At 35.7% G+C, this 10,397-nt stretch overlaps 1 pseudogene; it reads right to left on the bottom strand.

Annotated features, from left to right (window-relative positions):
• Positions 1 to 3,509: 3,509 nt before the first annotated feature.
• LOC127195196 (voltage-dependent anion-selective channel protein 1-like) lies at positions 3,510 to 9,212 on the bottom strand (annotated as a pseudogene).
• Positions 9,213 to 10,397: the final 1,185 nt, after the last annotated feature.

Here is a 10,397-nt window from a genome sequence, read left to right as displayed (position 1 = left end):
TGGACAGCTCATTCTACAAGGTTGTGGGGAGAGTGGGGACTGCCTCTGAAATGAACTCTGGTGCCCCTGATTTGATCACTTCCCTTTGGGGAAGCCTGGTAGGGACACAGAGGAAGGGAACACAGGCTATCCAGATGAGACCTGATAGGCTGTGGTCATACGGTCGGGGAGGAAGTGCCCTCCTGTCAAAGGTCTAGGGGAGGGGAATAGGGTCAAAGAGGGAGGGAGGGTAGGAATGGGAAGCTATAAGCAAGGGGATAACATTTTGGATATAATATGAATAAATTATAATAAATTAAAATTTATAAAAGATGGAAATAATGGCCCAATTTCTCAAGACTTGGCTGTAAATACTGAAACATTTTATAATTCGTATTATTTAAAAGTCTTGAGTACATAAAATCTGTAGTAAAATTAGTTCACATGATTTATTGAAACTTCCATATAAGTAGTCAAATCTTTGATGAATAGGAAATGATCAGAGGAAAAAAATTATAGGTTTAAAAATCTCAAGAAACTCTTTGGGTTTTCTTATCTTTTCCCCCATAGTGTCAGCTGAACCTTTTGGCATTGAAAATACATATAGAAATTTCAATGAAAATCTCATAATTGTGTTAGGTGTTTTAAATTGTAACTTATTATTTATGCCTTTTGTTTGATTCAGTTTTTGAGACAAGGTCTCCTTTATCTTATTGTGGACTTGAACTCTCTTTGTAGCTGGGAGTGATCTTGAGTGTCTGATTATAAGACCTCCTCATTTAATGTGCGAAGATTACAGACAATTACCACTCACCTTGAAAATGTAGTTTGTTTCTTGCTTTCAATTTATGTTGCTTCACACAAATAAGACATGCAGACTAGTTAATATATGTATGCATGTGATTGTCACTCGATGTGTTAATTACTTCTTTATGTCTCCATTTACAATGCACTGACATGACTGACAGCCTATTTTGCTTCTAAATAACACACTACAGGATTCGAGAGCAAAGCATTTAATTTGGTTTTACAATAATGCATATGCTCAGGCAAGTTGCAAAATAGTTAGTGAAGAAGCACATAGAAACATCACTGAGCTGTATCTAGTGTACAATGTTCAACTACAAAAACTTCAGTATGGTTGGCTTTGTGTAATTCAAATGACATATGTAATTATTATGTGCAATTTTATTGGACATACACATTTCTCTCCACCGATCTTCCTCACCTTAGTTTATTTACAGGAGACTTTCCCACCTTATTATAAAACTATAATAACTCCTAATAATAATACTTCCCATTACTAGACCTCTGCTTTTTCTTACTCTCTCTGCTTTCTGTTTATATCTCCGTATGTCACTCATTGTGTATCAGTGTAATTGTGTATGTGAGATTGTATGATTGTATGTAATTGTACACATATGTGTGTGGCTATTACATGTCTTAGTGCTTGTGTGTGTGTAAGAGAGACAGATTTTGTGACTGTACATATGCGCATCTTATAGAAAGAAGGCATGCTGATCACATTAAACAACTATTTTGTGTGTGAAATTGAGTACAATGGAAACTGAAATCACTAAAACTAGGTTAGCTCTATGTTTCAGAAAACCCATCATGGAAATTTAACAAAGGAAATTGAAATTAAAGTGTTGTCAGCCTTTCATGTTCATATTAGCATTGTTTATAATCATTAATAAATTGAGTCAGTATAATTGTGAACCAAAGATTAAGTAGATATTTGAAATGTGCTATTCGTACTTAATAGACTACTAAGAAATCTTTTAAAGGAAATTCTCTCATTTGAGACAATGTTTAGAGACAGAATATACCATAAGTAAAGCACATCAATATATTTATTACAATATAAAAAGCAATAACATAGTGGTTAGCAGAGATGAGGAAGGGTATAGGATGTTCAGTGTGCGATCAGAAACTCACTTTAATCAGGAGACCTAACTTTTAGTGTCTGGTTGCTGTTCAGAGTGATGGCACTTAATGATGTAATACATACTTCCAAACAGGAAGAAGATTTGCATATTCCCACTGCAAAGAATACAAATAGATATGAAGTAAAAGTTCTAATTACTGATTGGCCAGAGTCAAATTATGTGTATTTACTGAAATATCTCATGTAAGGATGTTTAAGTACTCTTTATCATTAAAAAAGAAGACAAACATTTAAAAATATTTAATAAATTCAGATGATTAAATAAAATAAAATTAAATTAATGAAATAAATAAATAAATAAATAAAGTCAAGTTATTTATTCATTTTAACTGTCTCATTTATAATGTGATACCCAAAATGGTAAGTTATTGCAAGCTTTTTTTCCTGTATAACAAAATTAACCATGTTCTAGCCTAGAAAGGCTTTGCCCTATATTATATATTGGTATCATGCAATGTATATTTCCTGATTTCAGTAAAAGTAACATAGAAATAAATAATTAATAAAGAGATAATGTCTAACTTCATGGAAATAAAGAAATATGCTTCTGAAGTAATTAAATGAAAATTCAAAATGTAAACTAGAAAATGCTTTGAATTTAATAACAATGCCAATTTGACATTTGAGAGTTTCATGCATCATATGCTTAGAATTATTTAATTGAATTGCAAAATGAAACCTAGGCCCTGTCTTAAATGCAAGAAAAATATCTATGTATTTATATTCTACCAAAATACAACTTTCCACTCTCTGGCATGAATTTAGAAGGACATAACCTGTAGAAGTCTTTCCTAAACATTTAGACACATATTCACATGCAGAAATACACGAACACATATGCCTACTGAAACTTCAGTTTGCTGTGCAGTATTCTTTCCATTGTTCACTACAGAAGATTCATTGGCTCTGATGTCACCTGATGTTGCCAGAGTTCAGCTCACAGAAATCAGTGAATGTTTTGGACAAATACATTGACATGAAATCCAATCATTCTCTCCAGTCATCACCAGTTTGACGAGGTTTATGTCTCGAATAGCTCATTGTGTTTCCTGAAACCAGGCAGATATTTCTTCTTTCAGGAGGATTACCTCTATTTCAAGAAACCTTGCTTCTAAAGCCACCCTTTGATCTTTCCATCGCATAATGCTTGAAGCTCTCTTAAAATACTGAAACCGGAATGTAAATCTTCACTGTCTCCCAAAGATACTGAATAACTCCACAGAAACACTGCTACTGCTTTTCGTTTTGTTTGTGTTTTGAGGTTTCAATTTTTTATTTAAGTTTTATTTTAAGTGATGTTAATTACAACATTTTAAGGGGAGGAGCTAATTCCACACAAAATTGAAAACTCTATGATGTACCAGAAGTCAGTTTAGATCCTTATTGTTGTCAGGATGTGACTGCATCAGAGCTGGAAATACCAGAAGCTATTTCGTACTCTGGTGCAACGGCAAACAAACAAACAAACAAATAAATAAATACATAAATACATAAATACATAAATAAAATGGGGAAGGGGGAAGGAAAAAGAAGGAGGAAGAAAGAAAGAAATGAAAAGAAAAGAGGAGAAAAGAAAAGAAAAGATCAGTTTGATACTTGGTTTCAGGGTCTGAGTGTACTCTAAGCCAATCAGGCTAGAAATGTACACTATGGCTGAAAAATGGCATCAGGGTCTACTTGATATTTGGCTGCTATCTCAAAGCAAGTGTTACTTTTTCTTGCTATCCAGGAATGATTGACAGCGTCTCCAAATTCTTGTTCACCTTCTAGTAAATGGAACCACCAAACACTATCCCATCGTTCACATTAGTAGGAAGCCGGAATTCGTCTGTCTTGTAGCCAACTGTGAAGTTGCTGTGGGTCACTAGGGATTTGGAAGTCTAGAAATTCATTTGGCAGTCAGCCATCCATCCATCCAGCCCTCATAGCCAAGCACCAGAGCAGCCCAGATCAAGGGCCCAGTGATGTCAAAGTCCACATTACTGCCTAGGTTGTTATGCTTTTCTTGTACTCTGTCTTGATTTTAGCATTTTTCCCCAATTAGGTGAAAAAGATGAGTCAAAGGTAGGCTTCAGTCCACCCATGAGCTGGTCTTCTTCGGTATCTCTGTGCCCAGGGCATTGCCTGTGTTCCACTTCTCTGTAGACGTCAGCCTGTACCCATTCCACCTGTACTTGGTTTCCAGGCTGCCATTCACTTTGATGGTCTGTGTGTTGGCAGAGCCTGAGGTGATAAATTGCAGTCCATACATAGACTTCGTTTTCCAATCAAGTTTTATTAAGCTAAAGCCCTAGCTCTTGTTGATAATACCCCTGGTGGACTTGCCAATGTCAGCATACATGGGAGGTGATGGCTGTGGGAGAAGCAGCAGGCAGCTAAGGCGGATGTTGTTGCTAGCCAGAACAGTATTTTATGCACACACTAAAGCAGTTTTATACATACATACATACATACATACATACATACATACATACATACATACATATACATATACATATACATACATACATATATATATATATATATATATATATATATATATATATATATATATATATGCTGTTAGCAATTGATAGCCTCTAAGAGAGAAAAGGCGGTATTCTCTAAGGGTAGTCTCTCGTAAGTTCTCTAAAAATTCCACTGTGTGCCAGTGGAAGGGCACACATGTATACTTGATGAATTTTCAAAAGAAGAGGTCCTTATTTGGATGGGTAAAGAAGGGGTGAGTTAGATCTGGGTGGAGTGAGGGAGTTGGTGAATATAATCAAAACATTTTTCAAAACATCAAAAGAAATTTTTTTAACAAAAGAAATTGCTATGTCTTGCAACTCTTTCCCAAGCTCTTAGGAACCTAATGACGTTGTTTATTATAATTTATTCAGATTACACCCCAATTGTTATCTCCTAGCTTGTATCTTCCCATTCCCACACTCTCTCTGTCTTTTGCCCTATTCCCCTCCCCTAGACTTCTGACAGAAGGGGACATCCTCCTTCACCCTATGGCCACTGCCTATCAGGTATCATCTCGATAGCCTGCTTTCTCTTCCTCTCTGTGTTCATTGGGCATCCACACCAATGGAAGTGATCAAATTGGGGGCACCAGGTCATATCATACTTTATAAAAATTATCTTTTATCAATCATGTCTGTGGAGTTTACAGTGTTTGTAGAGCTCTGAGGTCATATCTTACATGTGACATGTGTGGCTGTCCTGAATCCATCTCCATTCCATTAATCCTCTTTTTAGTTTTTGCATATAAAGTAGGGAATTGATCTCTCAAGGTTTCTAAAGAACTGTATGGGTATTTTGATAAGGATTGCATTGAATCTGTAGATTCCTTTTGGTAAGATGGCTATTTTTACTATGTTGAATCTTCTGATTCATGGGCATGGGAGAATTTTTCATGATCTGATTACCTTCTTCAATTTCTTTCTTCAGATAACTCAAGATTTTTTCATACAACTCTTTCACTTGCTTGGTTAGAGTTACACCAAGATACTTATACATATTTTTGGTTATTGTAAGGGTGTAGTTTCCCTAATTTATTTCTCAGCATCTTTGTCATATATACAGGAGGGCTACTGATATTTAAAAAAAAATTAATCTTATATCAAGGCATTTTGTTGAAGGTGTTTACCAGCTATAGGAGTTCTCTAGTAGAATTTTGGGAGTCACCTATGTATACTATCATATCATTTGTGAATAGAGATACTTTCACTTCTTCCTTTCAGATGTAAATCCTCTTGATCTCCTTTTGCTGTCTTATTGCTCTGGCTAGAATTTCAAATACTATCTTAAAGAGATATGGGAAGAGTTTGCAGCTTTGTCTAATACCTGATTTTAGTAGAATTGCTCTGAGTTTCTCTCCATTTAAAATGATGATGGCTATCAGGTTGGGGTATATTGCCTTTATTAGGTTTAAGTATCTGCCTTTTATCCCTGATCTCTCCAAGACTTTGAACATGAGCGGGTGTTGAATTTTGTCAAATGCTCTTTAGGCATCTAAGGAGATGATCATGTGGTAATTTTCTTTCCATTTCTATTTTGTGGAGTAGTTTGAAGAATATTGGTATTAGCTCTTCCTTGAAGGTCTGGTAGAATTCTGTGCTGAAACTATCTAGTCCTGGTCCTTTGTTGGTTGGGTGACTTTTGATGACTACTTCTATTTCCATAGGAGAAATAGGACTGTTTAATTTGTTTAACTGATCTTGGTGCAATTTTGGTAGTTGGTATCTATTCAAAAAACTGTCCACTTTATTAGATTTTCAAATTTTGTGGCATATAGGCTTTTGAGGTAGGATCTAATGATTCTTTGGAATTCTTCAGTGTCTGTTGTTATATCTCCATTTTCATTTCTAATGTTGTTGATTTTCCGTTTAATTAGCTTGGCTAAGGGTTTGTCTGTCTTGTTGATTTTCTCCAAGAACCAGCTCTTGGTTTTGTTAATTCTTTGAATTGTTCTATACGTTTCTAATTTATTGATTTCAGCCCTGAGATTCATTATTTCCAGCTGTCTACTCCTTTTTGGGTGTATCTGCTTCCTCCCACCCCAGGTATGTCCTTAAGTTGTTTGTATGACATGTTTCCAATCTCTTTATTTTTTTATTTTATTTTTTTTTAATTATTAGGTTTTTTTATTAATTTATTCTTATTACATCTCAATGTTTATCCCATCCCTTGTATCCTCCCATTCCTCCCCCCCCCCATTTTCCCATTATTCCCCTTCCCTATGACTGTTCCTGAGGGGGATTACATCCCCCTATATATTCTCATAGGGTATCAAGTCTCTTCTTGGCTACTTGCTGTCCTTCCTCTGAGTGCCACCAGGTCTCCCCCTCCAGGGGACATGGTCAAATGTGAGACACCAGAGTACGTGAGAAAGTCGTATCACACTCTCCACTCAACTGTGGAGAATATTCTGACCATTGGCTAGATCTGGGAAGGGGTTTAAAGTTTACCTCCTGTATTGTCCTTGGCTGGTGCCTTAGTTTGAGCGGGACCCCTGGGCCCAAATCTGTCTATCATATTGTTCTACTTGTAGATTTCTAGGACCCTCTGGATCCTTTTATTTTGCTGTTCCCCCATGCGTCTCCAATCTCTTTATGAACGCACTTCATGATATGAACGTTCCTCTTAACACTCCTTTCATTGTGTTCCATAAGTTTGGATATGTTGTACCTTCATTTTCATTGACTTTTAGAAAGTCCCTAATTTCTGTTTTTATTTTTTCCCTGACCCAGTCATCATTGAGTAGAGAGATGATCAGTTTTCATCTATGTGTAGGCTTTTTGTCCAATAAAAAGACAAGGACTAACAAATGAATGTATAAAGAGGACCCAACCTTCTGCTACATGCAAGAAACATACCTCAGCCACAAAAAAAGACATTATCTGAGAGTAAAGAGCTGGAAGAAGGCCTTCCAAGCAAACACACACAAGAAACTAGCTTAAGTAGCCATTCTAATACCTAATAAAATAGACTTTTTATCAGAATTAATCAAAAGAGAGGAGGAATGACACATTATCCTCATCAAACTAAAATCAACCAATATAATATCATGTTTTGAACATATGTGCTCCAAATACAAAGGCACCCACCTTAATAAATCTTAAACCACACATAAATACCCACACATTAATAGTGAGAGATTTCCAACACCCTCTTTCATCAAAGGACAGGTCAATGAAACAAAGGCTAAACAGTGAGATTACACTAACAGATGTCATGAATCAAATGGCCTAACAAATATCCACAGAACTTTGCACCCAAACACAAAAAATTATACACTCTTCTCAGAACCCCATGAACCATTCTCCAAAAATACCCTATAGTAGGACACAAAGCGAGCCTCAAAAGATACCAGAAGATTGAGATAATACCTTCTATTCTATCAGACCACCATGGTAAAAAGCTGGACATGTAATCCTCTTTTGTTTTCTCCATGAACCACAAGTCCCTAGGATTCTAAAATCACATCCTCACCATGAAACAAGAACCTCTATCTGCAATATTAAATATTTGAAGCTAATCACATCTAAAATTCAAATCATATTCAATTGGAATATTTTAAAACTTAGTATGTGACAGGCACTGTTAGGTAATTTTGACCCTGTTGTCTAATTCAATCTAAAAGACAGCTTCAGCTAAGGATTATGGTAATTATTTGTAGGAAAATTATTATAAAATTCGATTCAATGACTAACCATAATAACTACATAGAAGCCCAGAAGAGTCTTCATCATAAGGATGAAGATAATGATTGCCTTGGTTAGATTAGTACAGATTGTTTCAATGTTAATAAAATTGTAAAATTTAAATAGTTACTGTCATCAGCAGCTCAAAGTTACATAGAAGTCCTTATATTAAAATCTGTTACTTAGCCAAAATATTCACTTATAAAATGAATATAAAACAGTTGATTATGATAAACTAAAATGTGCAACAAGAGTAGTGAGTATGGTTTCTTTGACATTACCAATAAAGACAAGGATTTTGAAGGGAGTTTAATATTGTCAAAGGCCAGATAGAAAACCTGTAAGTGACAGGTGTAAAATCTGAATGTTGTATATAGCATTGCTTTTGTCTGTATGTGTCTGTTACAGTGTGTATATTTGCCATGCAGAACTGTGTATGAAATTTGAAGAAGTCTTAAATCTCAAATAATCTAACCTTATAAACCTATCGTCAGTTTCTTGAGAATTATTCCTTATTCTACTTTTATGGTTTTACTGTTGCTTCATACTCACATATTGTTGTAGATTTAAAATGTGTTTTGTTTTGGAATAGCATTGTCTTCAATTCTAGGTGTACATTACTACTTATGATTTTCCCTGGATGATATAGATCAAAACTCCAACATTCATACATTCACAGTAAGTAATCTTACCCACTGAACCACTTTGTAGCCCAGGATTTTTTCAATGTGATACATCTGAATAGTTATTTCTGAAGGAAAAAGAAGTTGTAGATACAACCCTGGAGATATGATAATTTTGAAGTAAGTTACATATATTTCATAGTCCCAGTGTGCATTGATCATATTGATTTAGAGGGCCTTGTTGGTGTACTTGATCCCCTTTGGCTCTTATACTTTTTCCATCTCCTCTTTCACAGAATTTCCTGAGCCCTGAGGGGAGAGATTTGATGGAGGCATCCCTTTTATGGTGAAACGTTCCATGTCTTTGAACCTCTGCACACTGTCTGGCTGTTGGATTCTGAATTTGTTCCCATCTGTTGCGGGGGCAGGAGAAGAAGACACTGTCCCATGAGTATCGCAGGACGCCATTAGTAGTTATTTTATTGCTACATTATTTTAGTTGAACAATAATGTTTGATTTTATCTAGGTCTCTGAGCTATCAAGTCTCCAGTTCTTAGTCACCTAAGCAGTGTTGTGTATGGATTCCATCTTGTGGAGTAGGCCACAAGTCAAACAAGATAGGTGTTAGGTATTCCAACAAGAATCGTGTCACCATTGCACTGGTACAACTTGCAGTCAGGACAGTATTGCAGATTGAAACCTTTGTAAATAAGCTGGTATTTACATTTCCCCTTTGGGTACCTTACAGTTACCTTCCTGTACCTAAAGTGCTAGAACATAGAGGTGAAGGCACTTTGTATTCACCAGATTGACTTCTCCATTTTCAACAAGTCATGTAGGTATTGTCTTCTACAATAGGACCTTGCTGTCAGTGTGTAAAGACCAACCTGTAGTCATGGTAACAGCTTGGGTTGTTTGGTGTTTACCATGGGGCCCTTTAGGTCAATACCCCAGTTAGATGCAATATATACTCAGTAAGGAAAGCGTTGTTTGGTGACAAGAGATGTCTAGCTGTAGCTCTTTCTCACCCATTATTTGGTCATTTCATTTAGATTACCTTCATAAATATGTATTAGGATGCTTGTACTACATTATGTTTCTATTCTATCCATCAATGGGCCTTAATTTTAGATGTTTCCACATATTTCCTACCTTAGCCATATCTTCCCTTCCCGTACCCCCTTGATCCTCCCATTCCAGCCTCCTCCACCCATCTAAAACTGTCTATTTTATTTCCCTTTTCTAGAGAGATCTCTGTCAACTGTCCCCATCCCATTCCCTTAATTTATTCTCTAGTCTTATGAACTGTACCTTGTTTTTTTTTTTTATTTAGTTAAAATAAAATTTTTAATTAGGACATTTTACTTCATACTTTAGACATGTACACTATGTAGTTTAGACTCTCTTGTTTGTCTCTCTTTGTCCAACTTGCTATTGTGGAAGAGTTAGGACTTTGTAGTAGGTGCTAAATGACACAAAACCCCACAACTAATTCTGCAAAGTAATAAACACTTATTATGATATTTATTTTAAGATGGAGGCATAGAGACTGTATGGTTTCTCATAAAGAATATGGAAGTGGATATTTGTGTTTAGGAGAGTAGAAACAACTCAGCTATCTCTGCAAAACTAAGACTGGGAAAATTATATCA

The sequence above is a fragment of the Acomys russatus genome, chromosome 1 (genome assembly GCF_903995435.1).
Source record: "Acomys russatus chromosome 1, mAcoRus1.1, whole genome shotgun sequence".
Lineage (NCBI taxonomy): Eukaryota > Metazoa > Chordata > Mammalia > Rodentia > Muridae > Acomys > Acomys russatus.
This window is presented reverse-complemented; position numbering and strand designations above follow the sequence as displayed.